The 20,578-nt window shown below is 37.6% G+C and overlaps 1 non-coding gene across 1 annotated transcript; it reads right to left on the minus strand.

The window, feature by feature from the left end:
• Window positions 1-235: 235 nt before the first annotated feature.
• Window positions 236-342, minus strand: LOC132496546 (U6 spliceosomal RNA). The gene has a single exon (XR_009533446.1). It is a non-coding gene; the product is annotated as a U6 spliceosomal RNA (small nuclear RNA).
• Between the last annotated feature and the right edge of the window lie 20,236 nt (window positions 343-20,578).

Below are 20,578 nucleotides of genomic sequence, written 5' to 3' on the forward strand. Positions count from 1 at the left end.
GGGCTTAGTTGCTCTGCGGCATGCGGGATCTTCCTGGACCAGGATTGAACCTGTGTCCGCACCTGCACTGGCAGGTGGATTCTCAACCACTGCGCCACCAGGGAAGTCCAGTATTAGCTCTTATGTTTAAGTCTTTGACTCACTTTAAGTTAATCTTTTGTATATGGTGTAAGGTAAGAGCTCAGCTTCATTCTTTTGCATGTGAATATTCAGTTTTCCTGGCACCATTTGCTGAAGAAATATGGAACACTTTACAAATTTCCATGTCATAGTTGTGCAGGGGCCATGCTAATCTTCTCTATATCATTCCAATTTTAGTTTATGAGTTGCCAAAATGAGCATTAGATGTCTTTCAAAATTAAAATTATATTTGGGATTTCTCAAAGAGCCCCTGGAAAATCACAGTGATTTACACATTTATCTTATAAAAAGAGAGATGCCAGAAATATTTTAGGTTACTTTGATATACTTTATACTCCTGAACTAGCTCATTACTATATAAGGAATTCATGAGAATTATCAAATGAAAAGATAATTTTGTACAGAGTAATGTTATTCATATAAAATATCATGAGATTGTGCATTGTGCACAATAAATTGACAGGGTCAAGAGATTTGTTGATGCCTTCGTTGTCCATGATGTAATCTAATCCAAGGCAATATATTAATAAAATTCTTGTCTATTATACCATAATGGAAGAGTTTACTCTTTTCAATTTTGATACTGTTACTCACTGTCATAAGTCAATCTCATCAATTTAGTTATACTATGAAGCAGGCAGTTCTGCTTCCTCAGGGGTTGTAATACAAAACTATTCTTAACCAAATCCAGGAGCTATAGCACTCAAATAGTTCTTCAAGAGAAGGACTTGAAAAACTTACGTTAAAATGAGAAAACAGGGCTTCCCTGGTGGCACAGTGGTTGAGAGTCAGCCTGCCGATGCAGGGGACACGGGTTTGTGCCCTGGTCCGGAAGGATCCCACATGCTGCGGAGCGGCTGGGCCCGTGAGCCATGGCCACTGGGCCTGCGCGTCCAGAGCCTGTGCTCCGCAACGGGAGAGGCCACAACAGTGAGAGGCCCGCGTACCGCAAAAAAAAAGAGAAAACATAATGTGTAAGCCATGTGTTGTAAAATTACTATAAACTACTTTACCCCCAAGGCAATTATTTTATTTTGTAAAGATCTTCAGAAATAGCCTGAAAACACTGCTTTGGCTTTGTCAATTAAAAAAAAAAATTAACAAATCAATTTTGTTTTTGAAGTCTATGTTAAAACTGCAGTCATTTTTTGCTCTTTTTGATGTATAACGTTTAGTTATACATTAGTATATTTAAAAACATATATTCAGTCCCAAATAAAGCCTATTTCATTTTAAATATAATTTTTGGCATAGTAGGCTTTGTCTTACATAATTAATTCAAGGAAATTAAGCACCTTTGTGTTTTACTCTTTCCAATAGGAAAGAGTCTAAATTTATGCTTATGTATTTAAAAAATGACCAAATATTAAAATTTTAAATATTTTTAAATATTAAAATTATTACTTTAAATGAATATTGTATTGTGTTCTTTGTTGATGTGCAAAATAAAATATATATATATAAATTATTAAATTTACTTTTTTATTGTATACCATACAAAAATGGATAAAATGTTTTTTTTTTAAAACTTGGGGAGTTCATAAGTAAAACATTAAAAAATGTTAGGCTATCTACTTTACAGAAAATTTTCTTAATAAAAACTAATAATACATCTATGTTAGTGAAAAAAGTAACCCACAATTTTATAAAAAAATAATTCTCAACGAAAAGGGAAATGTTTCTAATCGGTAATATACATAAATCCTAATTGTGTCTAGATTTATATCAGCAGTAAAGTACCATTTAAAAAATGTTGGGCTTCCCTGGTGGCACAGTGGTTGAGAGTCTGCCTGCCGATGCAAGGGACACGGGTTCGTGCCCCGGTCCGGCAAGACCCCACATGCCGCGGAGCGGCTGGGCCCGTGAGCCATGGCCGCTGAGCCTGCGCGTCTGGAGCCTGTGCTCCGCAACGGGAGAGGCCACAACAGTGAGAGGCCCGCGTACAGCAAAAAAAAAAAAAAAAAAAAAAAATGTTGTAGCTGCTTGTATAGTGAAGCCACTCAAGATAGCTGTTGTTTGTCTTTTGGCCACACCGAGGGGCTTGCAGGATATCAGTTCCCAGACCAGGGATTGAACCCCGGGCCACACAGTGTAACCATTACACTGGACCTCCAGGAAACTCCCAAGATAGCTGTTCTCTGGCTCTCTGTACATCCCCTGCTCGACCAAGTGCCTGCTTCACCTACACCCTACTCACATGACTGACCTTCCTACGAACTTGCCCCAGGCCCCAGCTACTGATTTCTAGCTTTAATTAGAACTCTCCACTATGCTTCTCAGAGGGAAGGTGAGGGGTGTACCCCTCTGCTTGTTTCCCTGGTAACCTATGAGCCCACCTGATGTCAATTCCCCCTGTGATGGGTAACCTCCCCCTGCCTCTGGGAGGGACGACTGCCACCACGTTCTCCTGCCTCACACGGTGGGGTGTTGCTCCAGGAGCTTGCTTCAGACATGTGAGATCCCCTTGTCTGGTAAATCATGATGTCTCTGTCACTCTGTTTCTCTCCCTGCCTCTGGGCTTATTCTTTGGTCCTGAGGCTGGGCAAGGCGTTGTAGGCCTGTGCAGTGCAGCCCAACAATTGGCAGAGCAGCCAGGTGACCCAGCAAACTCCCCGTGAACACTGAGATGTCCGGAAATAAGGATGGGGGATGGGAGGTTTCAGGGGCCATCCACTAGCACGTGGTGCCTGAAAGTTGCAGGTGTGATCCCGGGGTGGCGGCCCACTAGTATGTGGGGCCCTCTGGTGACTGTCCTTGATGAATGGGGGCCGCCCAGAGAGTACTGAGAACTCAGACACCCCCAAGGCTGTTGCGGAGATATTAGCTGCCATTCTGGTGGGGAAAAAAGAAGTTAGAGACAATAAGGCGGTGGCCGCCGCTGTGGGCCGGCAGTTGCTTTTTGTATTAAGAAAGGCCACAGAGGCTGAGCTACCAAGTGAGGTGAAGGTTAACTTGAAAGCTGATTCCTGTTCCTCTGAAAGTGAGGCATGTGAATGTGAGTGAATGATATTGGTATGTATTATTGTTTATTACTGTTATTTCTTTCAACTGAATTGGCTTATTTAGAAACTGGAAAAAAAAATCCCTGAAACTGGCCAAGATGGGAATCTTTTGACATTCTAAAACTGGTTTTTGCATACGCCATTAGAGGAAGTTAGCTTTCTAGAAGGAATTGGTATTTCTGTTCTTGTGCTTTTGAGATGTAAATGATCTACTTGGGCTCTCAGGAACTTTAACCATATGTGATCTTTAAGAGTGAAGGGAAAAAAAGGAGGCCTTTTAAAGCTCTTTAGAACCAATTATGTTTTGGGAATGTCTATGGAAAACAGTCTCTCCAGATTTTGGTACATTGCAACTAAACTAAGTTAAATGAAGAGAATTCATTGATTATCTGGATAGTCATTTCAAATAGGGTAAAATACTGAACATTAATTGCTGGGCGGGTCTAAGTTTACCTACTTTTACCTTCTTAGGAGAGGAAGAATAAAGCCTAAGTTTTCCTGCTGGTATGACAAACAGTTCACAGTTACTTGCTTGTTGCTTTTTGCCAGAGATTAAGGGTTTTGTTGTTGTTGCTGTTGTTTTTCCAGCTTTACTGAGATATAATTGATATATAATATTGTATACATTTAAGGTGAATGTGTTTACTTGATACATTTATCAAGTGAAAATGATTACCACCATAGCTAACACCCCCATCATGTCACATAATTACCAATTTCTTTTTGGGTGTGTACATTTAACATCTACTCTCTTAGCAACTTTGGGTATATAATACTGTATTATTAACTATAATCACTGTGCTGTACACTGGATACCAGAATTTACTAGTCTTAGAACTGAAAGTTTGTAACTTTTAGTGGCTATATATTTTTAAAAATTTATTTTTTGAAGTATAGTTAATTTACAATGTTGTGCTAATTTCTACTGCAGAGCAAAGTGATTCAATTATACATATATATATTCTTTTTCATATTCTTTTCCATTATAGTGTTTTACAGGATATTGAATATAGTTCACTATGCTATACAGTAGGACCTTGTTGTTTATCCATTCTAGCTTTAGCAGTTTGCATCTGCTAATCCCAAACTCCCAATCCTTCCTTCCCCAGATCCCCTCCCCTTTGGCAACCACAAGTCTGTTCTCTACATCCGTGAGTCTGTTTCTGTTTCATGGACAGGTTCATCTGTGTCATATTTTAGATTCCACATAGAAGTGATATCATACAGTATTTGTCTTTCTCTTTCTGATTTACTTCACTTAGTATGATAATCTCTAGGTCCATCTGTGTTGCTGCAAATGGAATTATTTCATTTTTTTTTATGGCCGAGTAGTATTCCATTGTGTATATATATATATATATATATACACCACATATTATCCATTCATCTGTCGATGGACATTTAGGTTGTTTCTGTGTCCTGGCTATTGTAAATAGTGCTGCTGTGAACATAGGGGTGCATGTATAATTTCAAATTATAATTTTGTCCGGATATGTGCCCAGGAGTGGGATTGATGGTTCATATGGCAACTCCTTTTAATTTTGTGAGGAACCTTCATACTGTTCTCCTTAGTGGCTGCACCAATTTACATTCCTACCAACAGTGTAGGGGGGTTCCTTTTTCTCCACACCCTCTCCATTGTTTGTTATTTGTAGACTTCTCAATGATGCCCATTCTGACCAGTGTGAGGTGTTACCTCATTGTAGTTTTGATTTGCATTTCTCTAATAATTAGTGATGTTGAGCCTATTTTCATGTTCCTTTTGGCCATCTGTATGTCTTCTTTGGAGAAGAATTTAGGTATTCTGCCCATTTTTCACTTGGGTTGTTTGTTTTTTTTGTTATTGAGTTATATCAGCTGTTTGTATATTTTGGAAATTAATCCCTTGTCAGTCACATTATTTGCAAATGTTTTCTCCCAGTACATAGGTTGTCTTTTCATTTTGTTTATGGTTTCCTTTGCTGTGCAAAAGCTTATAAGTTTGGGCTTCCCTGGTGGTGCAATGGCTGAGAGTCTGCCTGCCAATGCAGGGGACACGGGTTGGTGCCCCAGTCCGGGAAGATTCCACATGCCGCAGAGCGGCTGGTCCTGTGAGCCATGGCCGCTGAGCCTGTGCATCCAGAGCCTGTGCTCCACAACGGGAGAGGCCACAACAGTGAGAGGCCCGCGTACCGCAAAAAAAAAAAAAAAAAAAAAAAAAAAAAAAGCTTATAGTTTGATTAGTTTCCATTTGTTCATTTTTGCTTTTATTTCTGTTGCCTTGGGAGACTGACCTGACCTAAAAAGACATTGGTACAATTTATGTCAGAGGATGTTTTGCCTATGTTCTCTTCTAGGAGTTTTATGGTGTCATGTCTTGTTTTTAAGTCTTTAAGTTATTTTCAGTTTATTTTTGTATATGATATGAGGGTGTGTTCTAACTTCATTGATTTACATGTGGCTGTTCAAATTTCCCAGTACCACTTGCTGAAGAGACTGTCTTTTCCCCATTGTTTATTCTTGCATGCTTTGTCAAAGATTAATTGACCATAGGTGTGTGGGTTTATTTCTGTGCTCTCTATGCTGTTCCATTGATCCATATTTCTGTTTTTGTGTCAATACCATGCTGTTTTGATTACTGTAGCTTTGTGCTATTGTCTGAAGTCTGGGAGGGTTATGCCTCCAGCTTTGTTCTTTTTCCTCAAGATTTCTTTGGCAATTCTGGGTCTTGTATGGTTCCATATAAATTTTAGGATTATTTGTTCCAGTTCTGTGAAAAATGTGATGAGTAGTTTAAAGGAATAGCATTAAATCTGTAGATTGCTTTGGGTAGTATGGCCATTTTAATAATATTAATTCTTCCAATCAAAAGCATGGGATATCTTTCCATTTCTTTAAATCATCTTCAATTTTCTTTATTAAAGTCTTATAGTTCTCAACATATGTCTTTCACCTCCTTGGTCAGGTTTATTCCTAAATATTTTATTTTATTTTATTTTATTTTATTTATTTATTTTTATTTTTTATTTTTTTTTGCGATACACGGGCCTCTCACTGTTGTGGCCTCTCCCGTTGCGGAGCACAGGCTCTGGACGCGCAGGCTCAGCGGCCATGGCTCACAGGCCCAGCCGCTCTGCGGCATGTGGGATCTTCCCGGACCGGGGCACGAACCCGTGTCCCCTGCATCAGTAGGAGGACTCTTAACCACTGCACCACCAGGGAAGCCCTTTATTTTATTTTTGATGTGATTTTAAAAGGTAATACTTTTTACATTCCCTTTCTGATATTTCATTGTTAGTGTAGAAAAATGCAACCAATTTCTGTATGTTAATCTTGTATCCTTCTACGTTGCTGAATTCATTTATCAGTTGTAGTAGTTTTTGTGTGGAGTCTTTAGGGTTTTCTATATATAATATCATGCTATCTGCATATAATGACAATTTTACCCCTTCCCTTCCAATTTAGATACCTTTTCTTTCTTTTTTCTTTCTTCTTTTTTTTTTTTTTGTCTGATTGCTGTGGCTAGGACTTTCAATACTATGTTGAATAGAAGTGGTGAGAATGGGCATCCTTGTCTTATTCCAGATTTTAGCAGGAAGGCTTTCAGCTTTTCACTGTTGAGTATTATACTGGCTGTGGGTTTGTGAAAACCAGGGATGACCTTACCTTCCTTATAACACTGCTGCCATTAACTCCCTCTCCATTGATCCAGTAAGCTCTTGGCTCCAAAATTTGCCCAGATCCTGGCGAATGACTGGTTTTAGCATACTAGGTATCTTACTCTTGATACTTTGGCTGCTGGTGTCTGTATTGCATGTGTGGTGTCTTGTTTCAGTGCCCCCTACATGCCTGACCCCAGGGATGTCACAGAAGAGCGGCAGACCAAGATTATAAGGATTGGGCAGGGTATGTAGGGGTGGAGTGTATGGTCAGGCCACTCAAGATGGCTGTTTTCTTGCTCTCTGTACATCCCCTGCTTGACCAGTGCCTGCCTCACCTATACCATACCTACATACCTGCCCCGGGCCCCAGCTACTGATTTCTAGCTTTATTTTATTTTATTTTATTTTATTTATGGCCTCACTGCGTGGCATGCGGGATTCCCCAACCAGGGATTGAACCCGTGTCCCCTGTAGTGGAAGCACAGAGTCTTAACCACTGGACTGCCAGGAAAGTCCTATGGTGTCTAGCTTTAGATCAGAACTCTCCACTATGCTTTTCAAATGGGAGGTAAAGGGTGTGCCCCTTTGCTTCTTTCCCTGTGCTGATTTTCATAACTGATGAACCTGTAACTAATAACCTACCTCTACCCCATGTCCTGCCTTCCACTGGCCACACACCGTGGGGTGTCACTCCAGGACCTTGCTGCAGACATATAAGATCTCCCTGTCCATTAAGCCAGCGATGTCTCTGTCTCTGACTCTGGGCTCTTTCTGTGGACTTGAAGCTGGGCAAGTACAGGCCTTGTTGGCCTTCAGGGTGCAGGCCAAAACTGCTGAATTTTTAAGTTTTACTGAACTTTAGAATTCTTTGTTTTAGAAGAGTATTTTGACATCTTATCCATTTTATAAGGCATCTAGATTAAAGAGGGCTTCTTAGCAATGTTTACATAGTAAGAATTCGGTAGCTGAGAATAGAAATATATATAGCCTTTGTAGTTTCAACTTAAGGATAAATCCCCTTTCTTTTTTCTGCAGCCTCTGGTCCTCATAAGTTCAAATATTTTGCTAATGGAAAATTCACTATGCCTGGGACTTTCAAGACTGTTAAAGCCTCCTATTCTTCATGACACATAGGCAAGTACGGGGATGGCTTCTGAGCCTTTCAAAGAGTTATTATTTTTATCATTTTGTGTGTGTAAAGAAACGACAGGAAACAGGGTTGTTTGAGGATACTTTCAGTATCACCTAAGGTAATTGTTGAGCATCCCTCCAGCTTCAGAACTTATTTGTGGAAACCTCTTTATCTACCTGGCCCTACATGTGACTTCTAGATTCCCAACCGTGTTTTGAGGTGCCATCCTGAGGGTCAAGGATTTACACAGAGTATTTTTTCAGCCTTAAATTAGTATATTCAGATTACGTGTGTGAATTCTGGGCTACAGTTTATGCTGTTTATGTTGTCACAAGAATATGAAAGAATGGACGTTGAAGTTGGCACCAATCAGAAGAAATACTTGGGGAAAAACAAGAACAACAACAGAACAATATTGGGCAAAGGATATTTTTGAGGAGTGTTTTCTAGAAGAAGAAGAGCTTAAAGCATTTAATATTCTGAATAGAAAAGGAAATTTTACAGGTTGATTATTCCCCCTTCTCCATCCCCTGTGACTAACAGTCAAATGCTTTTCTATTATCAAGCCTAAAAAAATAGGAAACAGCTGAATGGATTACTGTCAATTTGAATATCCAATAGTACAAGTTCTAGGTGATAAACAAAATATATTGCAATTAAAGCCTTCAGTAACCTCAGCTATGTTAAAAAGTACTTAAGAAAAAATACTGGAAGAACATAAAGCAATTACTTACTTACTTAAAATTGAGCCAGGAGAACGAGTTTATGGGTTTTTTCACCTTTGTAACATTTTACTCTGCTCTTCAAAGTCTGTGTAATAAATCAGTTCAGGGCTTAACTAAAAATAAAAGAAACTGAAACCTACAAAACCCTCCAGGATGCCCTTTTGAAGCTTTAGGCTGAAGAGAAGGGAAAGATGTAGACACATAAGGTAATATAAATCAAGTTTTAATTTAATTTTTTTCACTAACCGCCATACTGCTATGTCAAAATAACAAACATTTTCCTATGTCATTAATACAGAAAATATTGTTCCTATATTGGGAATACATTTGTAGAAGAGTTATGGAGCACCTGGCAAAAAAAGTAGTCAACTTTATGACAGAAAGTTCTGTATTCCCCTGGTAAATGCATGTTTGTTATTCCAGCTTTGGCAATAGCAACTAAGCACTTCTGTTAAAGTTACCAAGTTACATACTCCCAGGTTTCCATGGTAACCATTATTTTTAAGGGGGGGATTGATATATGTAGAAATCACAAAATGAAGAGTAGAGTTTTTTCCAGAAGTAAGTTCCACAGCTCAAGGCTGAGAGGCGAGTGGTCTGTGTTGATGGACCTTAAAATGAATTGACACTTCTGGTCCCCGTGGAATGATCATAATGTATTGTTCTTCAACCAAACTAAAGGAAGATGTGGAAATGAGAAGAAACAATCAATATCAGATTAATTTCAAAAAACAGGAAAAATACTGCTTAAAACTGAGCATGCTAATTGACTAGAGCTGAAGAGCTGTGAAAGTAATTCCCTCACAATGTTTCTTTTGTCTGCCCCTAGAGAGGAATGCATAGGTTACACACATAGAATCCCTTTTCTATGGTAACAGCAACTTTCCCCAGGGCAACAGGAAATAGGAAGGGAAAGGTTTTCTGCAGGTCTGCGGTGGAGTTAAATAGGTGAACTTTTTGGTAAACAATTAGTCTTCCCCAGGCTTTGACCCTCCCTTCGCCAAGGACTGCTTCTCCTTCCTTTTCCTCCCTTCTTCTATAAAATAACATCATTATGTTATATATTATAGATCATTATGTTAGATATTTACTCATGATAAGGAATATGCTCATAACCACAAGGAATTATGCTCTAAGGGTGGCATTTAAAGCGTAAAGAGAGGTTAGAGAGAAGAGAATCCTTTAGTGAGCTTTACATTCCTGTAGCTGCCTTCTTATAAGGCCAAAACGTTGGTCCTATTCAGAAAGATTTATATATATTTTTCTATTTTTAATTGTGGTAAATAACATAACAATTACCATATTAACTCTTTTTTAGTTGCACAACAATATGTATACTTATATTGTTGTTCAACATATCTTCACAACTTTTTCATGCTGCAAGACTGGAACTCTATACCCATTAAATAACAATTCCCTATTTCTCCCTCCACCACAGCCCCTGGCAACAGCTATTCTACTGTTCAATAAAAATTTGGCTACTTTAGGTAACTCGTATAAGTGTTATAATACAGTGTCTGACTTTTTGTGACAGGCTTGTTTCACTTAGCATAATGTCCTCAAGATTCCTCTATGTTGTAGCATGTGGCATGATTTCCTTCCTTTTTAAGGCTGAATCATATTCTAAAGTATGTATATATCACATACTTTTGGACTGATTCCAACTCTTGGTTACTGTCAATAATGCTACTATAAACATGGGTGTGCAAATATTTCTTCAAGATTCTGCTTTCAATTCTTTTGGATATATACCCAGAAGTGGGTTTGCTAATTGTATTTTTAATACTTTGAGGATTAAAGTACTGTTTTCCATAGCATATACACCATTTTGCATTTCACCAACAGGGTACTAGATTTCCAATTTCTGCACATCCTTGCCAACACTTGTTATTTTCTGTTTTTGGCTTTTTTTTTTTTTTTTTTTCTGTACGCAGGCCTCTCACTGTTGTGGCCTCTCCTGTTGCGGAGCACAGGCTCCGGACGCACAGGCTCAGCGGCCATGGCTCACGGGACCAGCTGCTCCGCGGCATATGGGATCTTCCCGGACCGGAGCACGAACCTGTGTCCCCTGCATCGGCAGGTGGACTCTCAACCACTGCACCACCAGGGAAGCCCTTGGCTTTTGTTTTTGTTTTTTTTTTGCTGGTCATTTTAACAAGTGTGAAATAATATCTCATGGTGGTTTTGAAGACTTTTTTTTTTTTTTTTTTTTGCAGTACGCGGGCCTCTCACTGTTGTGGCCTCTCCCGTTGCGGAGCACAGGCTCCGGACACACAGGTCCAGCGGCCATGGCTCACGGGCCTAGCCGCTCCGCGGCATGTGGGATCTTCCCAGACCGGGGCACGAACCCATGTCCCCTGCATCGGTAGGCGGACTCTCAACCACTGTGCCACCAGGGAAGCTCCTTGAAGACAGTTTTTGATACTCCTTTTTTTTTGCATTACACCATCCAATTTATAAATGTTACCTATAGCTTCTCTAAATTAATATATAGCTGCAAATATTACAATACATGGCATTGTATTGCCAACAGTGATACAAAAGAACTAAAAATGTTAGGGATTTCCCAGGACTCACAGGAAATTAGTGATAAATTTGGAGTTCTCAGAGGAAGTTAGTGATAAATTGGGAGTTGAATTGGTAGCTATGGATCCCCCAGCTATATACTTAATTCTTGGAAGCACACCTAAACGCCTAGCTTCCATGTTCTGTTACTATTTCCATGTGCAAAAATATGTATTTTTTATTACCTAATATATTTATTTATTTATTTTTGGCTGCACTGGGTCCTCGTTGCTGCGCATGGGCTTTCTCTAGTTGTGGCGAGTGGGGGCTACTCTCCATTGCAGTGCTCAGGCCTCTCATTGCAGTGGCCTCTGCCGTGGCGGAACACGGGCTCTAGGAGCAAGGCTTCAGTAGTTACAGCACTTTGGGCTCAATTGTTGTGGCACGTGGGCTCCAGAGCACAGGCTCAGCAGTTGTGGTGCACTCAGTTAGTGGCTCCATGGCATGTGGGATCTTCCCGGACCAGGGCTAGAACCTGAGTCCCTTGCATTCGCAGGCGGATTCTTAACCACTGTGCCACCAGGGAAGCCCCTATTACCTAATATAGATGCCACCAAATTTTTATGAAGAACCATGTTGTATATTTCCATGTTAACATAAAAAGGACTCTTTACAAGCTACTTAAGTGATAACAAGGAGGAAATTAATTCTGATTAATGATAATCATCATATAATACAAGTCAGTAAACAGTTAAGGGATACACAAAACAATTAGACGTAAACTAATTATATCAAAAACAGTAATCATGAGGGGAGGAGACTACAAATGCAGGATTTTAAAAATGCATTTGAAATTAAGAGATCAACAACTTAAAGCAATCATATATATATATATATATATATATATATATATGTATATAGACTGCTGTAAAAAAAACCTCATGGTAACCACAAACCAAAAATCTATAATAGGTATACACACAAAAAAGTAAAAGGAATCCAAACATAACACTAAAGGTAGTCATCAAATCACTAGGAGAACAAAAGAAGAAGAAAGGAAAAGAAAGAACCTACAAAAAACAAACCCAAAATAATTTACAAAATGGCAATAAGAATATACATATTGATAATTAAATGGACTAAATGCTCCAACCAAAAGACACAGAGTGGCTGAACAGATATAAAAATAAGACCAGTATATATACTGCCTACAAGAGACTCATTTCGGATCTAAAGACACACACAGACTGAACGTGAAGGGATGGAAAAAGGTATTCACTGCAAAGGGAAATCAAAGGAAAGCTGTTGTAGCAAAACTTGATAAAGCTTAAGAAAATGTAAAAGCACATAAATCTGAGGCAAGGAAAGGAAGTCTGTTGAAATAACATAAGATATTAAAAAGTAGTTTAATGTTTCACAAAATATGTAGTTTTTAATTTAAAAGATGTTATCTTTATGGTTTGTGTACAAAACTTGATTAAAATTATATAATAAAATCCAGAAGAGCACCAAAATTCATTTATTCATAACTATTTATGTATATAATTTTACAATAATATTTCGTGTTATCTTTTTCACTGTATAGAAATTATTTCCATCTTTATTCAACTAAAGTCTTGTTAAAAGATAAACTGAGGCATATTAAATTTTTTTAAAGTTTATTTGAGCAAAGATCAATTCAAATTGGGCAGTGTGAAACAGGAAGTGGTTAGAAGTGCTCAGCTGACAGGAGCCAAGAAAGGAAATTATTTGACTGACTATATCTTAAAGCCTAGTTGGCTGTTCGTGATTGGTTGTCCTCAGGATTCAATTTTGTAAGTACAAAGCATTTACAGGCTTAGGTTTTGGTTTGCTTACACAGACTATCAATGCATTAGAGCCACCTCAGTCTGATGGTCTCCTTGTCTAATTAACAGTCTGTAAATTAATGACTGAAAACTTTAATCGACATTGTACAGCAGGTCTAAGTAGGCACCTTCTTCTATGTTAGCAATTCTGTAATTGTAGTCCCTGGATCAGGAGCATCTGCATCACATGGGAACTTATTAGAAATGAAAATTCTCAGGCCCCCATGCCAGATCTAGAGAATCAGAAACTCTGGGTGGGGCACAACAATCTGTAATAAGTCCTTTGGATGATTCTGATGCACCCTGAAGTTTGGGAACCAGTTCCCTAGATAATCCTTATGTAACTGTCAGCACAGTATGACATGGCACATGGTACCCAACTTTTCACCTCACTTTCAACTTTTGCCTATTTTTTCATAACAAATAAAAATGTTAACTCTTTATACTCTTAATTTTTCCCAGATTTTGAAAATGCCTCCCAAGGTCACTTCCACATTTAGAGCCAACTTCTGTCTCTTACTCCTCCGGCACTTTTATAGGATGAGTCCCAAATATTAAATAAAGAGAAATGCTAATGTTATAATACTTAAATAATCTATGGGCATATAATTTCATGTAATCTGTAGAGAAACTTGAGAGATGTGGGTTAGCCAAGTTATAGTGGAGCCTACAAAGCTCTATATTTGCCAGGTTAGACCTTAGAAGAGATTTCATCTTCTAATGCTAGTAAGCATTATTTCTTCTCCATAATAGATGTTATTGTTAAATGAATAGTTAACATTGACTCTTTTGTTACACATTTCTAACAAAATTATAGTTCTTTTAAGGTGTGCTGACAGAATTAATTTCTAATCTCAATTTTTATAACTTTGTTATTCCTTTATACAATACTGCCAAACAGTCTAAGGAGGAAAAAACTTCCATCAGTAACACATTCTATTTCACACTGATTCTCATGAGTCATTTCAATTATATGTTGTTTTGAAGGTCAGCAGCTGGCAGGAAAAAGTAGAGAAGAAATAATGCATGAAGTTTTAAACTTCATAGTACACAAAAATCTCTGCAGTGAGAATATATAAGGCTGTTTATGCTTTTAGATTTTCCATAACTTAAATTTACTGCTCAAAAATGTAATTACTTTTTTATGTAGCTATGGGCATGGTATAACAGTAATTTAGTGCAATAGTTGGGACAGTCCCAACTTGAAAGTTCTCTAGCCTACAGCTAAATCCAGTTAGAAGAGTTAAATAATGTGAAAGTTCTGACTCATGGAAAATGAAAATCCACCATGACCTCCTGGGCTGGAGTAAGATAAAAATATAAAATCTGACCCTCAAATGGACATGAATGGACATGAATAAAACAGCGAAGGATATGTAGCTTCAGGCTGAAATTAATTGAACCATAGTGATCCTTTCCTTATTTCACCATTTCAGGAAGGTTAGTAGGTTGTCTCTCTACCTTTTACCTATGGGCCCTTTAGAAAAGATGCCCTTTAGTCCCTGACAAGAAGCATTTTAAAGCTTTTAAGCTTTTCCCCATCACATTTATGGAAGTTACTGCTTCTTTTTTGGGAGTGTTGGGGGAGAGCAAGTTCTCAATAGGAAAGAAAACTTGAAAATGACCAAGGAACTCCATGACACCTAAACTGGTGAACGAAGTCCTTCATTTATAAATATGGATGTGAAAAAATAATTTGCCAGGCATTTTGAGGAAAACAAATAGCTAGAAAGAGAGACCCCATAATGAACACACAAAAATAGAGAAAATTTAACCTTCTAAAAATTTACAATTCATACCTTCAAATAGATTTGAATGATTACTGCATCCAAAACATGAAATTATTAGAATAAGAGAATTCTTGGGAATTAAAAACATGATACTATGATATTTTTGAAAAAGAACTCAATTATAAGACTAAACAGCAACAAAATATATGTAGATGACCTAATGACTTGAAGATAAAATAGAAGGGAATTCACTGTTTTAGGCACTAAGCAAAGAGGTGGGATATATGAGAAAATATTGTTAAGAAAATATGTAGTAGACATTTGTCATTCTACCTACTCAGCAATTTAGAACATCTTTCCAATATTTGAGGAATTTCCCACCTATGAACACCACTAAGGTAGAAGCCAGACCCTTTCTTTCCCAGCCTCCCTTGTTAGTTGAAGGTAAAATCTGATTAGTTAAAAGTAAATATTGCAAGGTTTGGAACAATCTCTACTAAATTTTTTTTAGAAAGAAATATAATTTGCTAAAAGATGAGATAGATGGAATCACAAAATGCTCAACTGAACCACATAAAGCAGAAAAAGGGGAAGGAAAATGAAAAAAAGAAAAAACCCAAGCATAATGAATAGAAACAGTTATAAACCAGGAAGATATTAATTAATTAATCGATAATCATTTTAAATATGAATAGTCTAAATATGCCAATTAGAAGACAGAGATCATCAAAGTGAATTAAAAAATCAAACCCAACTATATGTTGTTTACAAAAAAAACCACTTTAAATATAAAGACACCGATAGATTAAAAGTAAAGGGATAAAGAAAGATATACTGGAGCTTCCCTGGTGGCGCAGTGGTTGAGAGTCCGCCTGCCGATGCAGGGGACATAGGTTCGTGCCCCGGTCCGGGAAGATCCCACATGCCGCGGAGCGGCTGGGCCCGTGAGCCATGGCCACTAAGCCTGCGCGTCCGGAGCCTGTGCTCCACAACGGGAGAGGCCACAACAGTGAGAGGCCCGCGTACCAAAAAAAAAAAAAAAAAGAAAGATATACGATGCCAACATTAATAAAAAATGAAAGCAAAACTAACTATATTAATTTCAGAAAAATCAGACTTCAGAAAAAATTATTAAGGATAAAGACATGCATCACATTAAGGTAAAAGTCAGTCCTCCAAGAATACCCAACAATCAATGTATGTATACCTAACAACAGACCTTCAAAGTACATGAGGCAAAACAGATAAAACTGTAAGGAGAAATACTTTAACACTCCTCTGTAGGTAATGAATAGATCAAACAGGCAGAAAATCAATAAGTATAATTGATGGAAATAGCACTATCAATCAACTTGATGTAATTGACATTTATAGAATATACAATAACAGGTGAATACACATTCTTCTCAAGCCTACATGGAACATTCATGAAAGTAGATTACAATCTGGGACATAAAATACACCTTTAAAGATGTTAAAGAGTAGAAATCATACAAAGTATGCTCTAAGACCACAGTGGAATTAAACGAGATCAATAAAATTCTAGATCTGAAAGAGTTCCCAAATATTTGGAAATTAAAGAGCATACATCTAAATAACACATGGGTCAACAAAGAAGCCTCAAAAATTATAAAAATTTTGAATTAAATAAAAATGAAAATACAACTTATCAGAATGTGTGGAATGCAGAAAAAACAGTGCTTAGTAGGAAATTTATAGCATTAAATGTCCATATTAGACATGAAGAAAATCTAAAATCAATAATCTAGGGACTTCCCTGGTGGTCCAGTGGTTAAGACTCTGCACTTTGAATGCAGGGGGCGTGAGTTCAATCCCTGGTCAGGGAACTAAGATCCCACATGCCACATGGCACAGCCAAAAAAAAAAAAAAAAAGTCTAGTTTAGGAAACTAAGTAAGAGCAATTTATACCTAAAGGAAGCAGAAGAAAAGAAATAATAAAAATGAAAGCAGAGGTTAATAATATTGAAAGAAGAAAACAGTAAGGAAAATTAGCAAAACCAAAAGCTGGCTTAAAAAAATAATCAGTAAAATTGATAAACCTATGGTCAGGCTAACTAAGCAAAAAAAGCAAAGACACAAATTATCAACATCAGAAATAAAAGAGGTGTCATCACTACAGATCCTATGGACATTAAAGGAGGGAGGGAAAAATTAGATATTTGGGATTAACATATACACACTACTATATATAAAATATATAACCAACAAGGACCCAGTGTATAGCACAGATATCTATCTATCTATCTATATCTATCTACCCATATCTATATCTATAGGACCCACTGTATAGCACAGATATCTATCTATCTATCTATATCTATCTACCCATATCTATATCTATATCTGAATCACTTTGCTGTACACTTGACACCAGCACAACATTGTAAATCAACTATACTTCAATTAAAGAAAACAGCAAAAAATATAAAAAATAAATAATATGAACAACTCTGCCCACAAATTTGATAATCTAGATTAAATGGACCAATTCCTTGAAACATTCAGTTTGCCAAATCTCACACAGGAAGAAATAGGCAATCTTTATATCTATTAAAGAAATTGAATCGATCATTAATAACTTCCAAAACAGAAAGTGCCAGGCAGGCCCCAGTGTGTTTGCTGGTGAATTCTACCAAACATTTAAAAAAGAAATTATACCAAAACTCTACACCCTTTTTCAGAGGACAGAAGCAAAGGGAATAATTTCTAAGTCATTTTATAAGGCCAGCATTACCTTAATACCAAATCCAAACAAAGACATTACAAAAATGAAAATTATAGATGAATCTTTCTCATGAACATAGGAACAAAAAGTTTTAACAAAATTTATAAAAAGAATTATACAGCACAACCAAGAGGGATTTATCCCAGGTATGCAAGGCTGCTTCAGCATTTGAAAATCAATTACTCTAGGGCTTTCCTGGTGGCGCAGTGGTTGAGAGTCCGCCTGCCGATGCAGGGGACACGGGTTCGTGCCCTGGTCCAGGAAGATCCCACATGCCGCGGAGCGGCTGGGCCCGTGAGCCATGGCCGCTGAGCCTGCACGTCTGGAGCCTGCACTCCGCAGCGGGAGAGGCCACAACAGTGAGAGGCCTGCGTACCACAAAAAACCAAAACCAAAACCAAAAACAAAATCAATTACTCTATCATATCAACAGGCTAAAAAAGAAAAATCACATGATCATACCAATAAACATAGAAAAAACATATGATAAAATACAACACAGATTCATTGCAAAAACCCCCCAACAAACTAGGGTAGAAGGGATCTTCTTCAACTTGATAAAGAATATCTACAACAGCTTTACAGTTAACATTGTACTTAATGGTGAGAAGCTTGAAGTTTTCCCACAAAGATCAGAAACACTGCAAGGATATCCCCTCTCACCACTCTTTTTCAACATTCTACTGGCTATCCTAGCTAATGCAGTAAGACATGAAAAGGAAATAAAATGTATACAGATTGGGAGGGAAGAATTAAAACTGTCTTGTTTGTAGATGGCATGATTGTCTATGTAGAAAATTAGAAAGAATTGACAAAAAGACTCCTGGCACTAATAAGCAACTATAGAAAAGTTTTAAGACACAAGGTTAATTTAAAAGGTTATAGCTTTCCAATATACCAGCAATAAACAAGTGGAATTTTACTATTCATACTTTGAAAACTGAGCCAATTATACCAAGTGGTTATATAAGATTTGAACTTATTTGAGATAAAACTAAGCAGAAAAATACACTTTAAAATGCCAGAGATCATGTGAGCTTTAAGGTGACATAATTATTATAGGTGCAAGGCATGAATGACACATAATAGAGTTAGGACTCATAAGGGACAACACAAGGAAGATAAGGAACATCATAAGCAAACTGGTGTGAAAATAAAGGTTTAGTTTAATCCTGAGATATGTGGTGGACTGGTGGAAAGATATTTCCTTTGTGAAATTATTCATCTTGAGTTAATGAAGGTAGACAAAATTTATTAGAATAATAGATGCATTTGAAAGATTCAGAATCTTTGAATTCTATCTCCCATTATGGGCACCCCCAAGAAAAATATGGATGAATATGTTAGAAGAGAAATGTTAAGCTCCTCCCATCAGTGCTGTCTGTCCTCTTGGTAGAAAAGAAAGGGGATCAACCTCAGAAGCAGGTAAAAAAAAATGTAAAAACTTGATTGGGACAGTCAAAAAAGAATGCATAACAACAGGGGGGGAAAAATAAAGAAAGAAAAGGACCACTACAAGTGTATCTCACCTGCTGCTGCAAAGGGATGTATGTTATAATAAGTTATCTCTGATGCCATCAAAGTAAGAACAGTGATTCCAGGCCCAGAAAGGCTAAGGTTAGAATAATGAATAGCAGAGGGCAGATTAGAATGCTCCTTATTGAATCCCTGAAGATAGGCTTTGGAGGTATCAACAGCAGCTGCAGTTCAGAGTTCTGTTGAGTTTGATGCTCCAGTTGGCTGCATGTGAGGCAAGGAAGAAACTATCCCAGAACCAAATTCAGAGGTCTAAAGATTTTTAGGATAATGGGAGAATAAACAAAAATACCTTGGGAAATTTGCAGGAAATGAAGAAATACAGGTAGAGAGTAAGAGGTTTGGAGAGCGGGGAAAGCAATGGAATTAACTTTATTTAAATAATATCTTGATACAGATATGGGGATATATGCTGAAAAGAGGGCATGGAGCAATATCATGATAGGCAATCTTCTTGAGAAGGATTTCAGGGTAGTATTTGTAAAGATGATCAAATAACTAGAGAGAAAAATGGATGCACAGAGTGAGAAGTTAGAAGTTTTTAACAAAGAGTTAGAAAATGTAAAGAACAAACAAACAGACATGAAGAATACAATACTGAAATGAAAAATACAGTAGACGGAATTAACAATAGACTAAACGATACAGAGAAACAGATCAGTGAGCTGAAAGACAGAGTAATTGAAATCACTGATGCTGAAGAGAAAAAAGAATGAAAAGAAATGAGGATAGTTTAAGAGACCTCTGGGACAACATCAAGCACACTAATAATTGCATTTGCACTAATATTTGCACACTAATATTTGCTTTTATTTCCTTTGATTTAGGAGACAGATCCAAAAAAATACTGCTATGATTTATGTCAAAGAGTGTTCTGGCTCTGTTTTCTTCTAGGAGTTTTATGTTTTCCAGTCTTAAATTTAGGTCTTTAATCCATTTTTAGTTTATTTTGGTACATGGTATTAGAGAATGTTCTAACTTCATTCTTTTACAGGTAGCTATTCAGTTTTCCCAGCATGACTTATTGAAGAGAAAGTCTTTTCTCCATTGTGTATTCTTGCCTCCTTTGTCATAGATGAATTGACCATATATGCATGGGTTTATTTCTGGGCTCTCTATTCTGTTCCATCAATCTGTCTGTTTTTGTGTCCGTACCATACTGTTTTGATTGCTGTAGCTTTGTAGTATACTCTTAAGTCAGGGAGTGTGATTCCTTTTTTTTTTTTTTTTTTTTTTGCGGTACGTGGGCCTCTCACCATTGTGGCCTCTCCCACCGTGGAGCACAGGCTCCGGGCGCAGAGGCCCTGCGGCCATGGCTTACAGGCCCAGCCGCTCCGCGTCATGTGGGATCCTCCCGAACTGGGGCACGAACCCATGTCCCCTGCATCGGCAGGCGGACTCCCAACCACTGCGCCACCAGGGAAGCCTGTGATTCATTCTTTATTTCTTCCTTTCTTTTTTCCTTCCTCCCTCCCTTCCTTCCTTCCTTCCTTTTTCTTTCTTTCTTTCTCAAGAATGTTTTGACTATTCAGGGTCTTTTGTGTTTCCATACAAATTTTTAAATGATTTGTT

Source organism: Mesoplodon densirostris, chromosome 9 (genome assembly GCF_025265405.1).
Source record: "Mesoplodon densirostris isolate mMesDen1 chromosome 9, mMesDen1 primary haplotype, whole genome shotgun sequence".
Taxonomy (NCBI): Eukaryota; Metazoa; Chordata; class Mammalia; order Artiodactyla; family Ziphiidae; genus Mesoplodon; species Mesoplodon densirostris.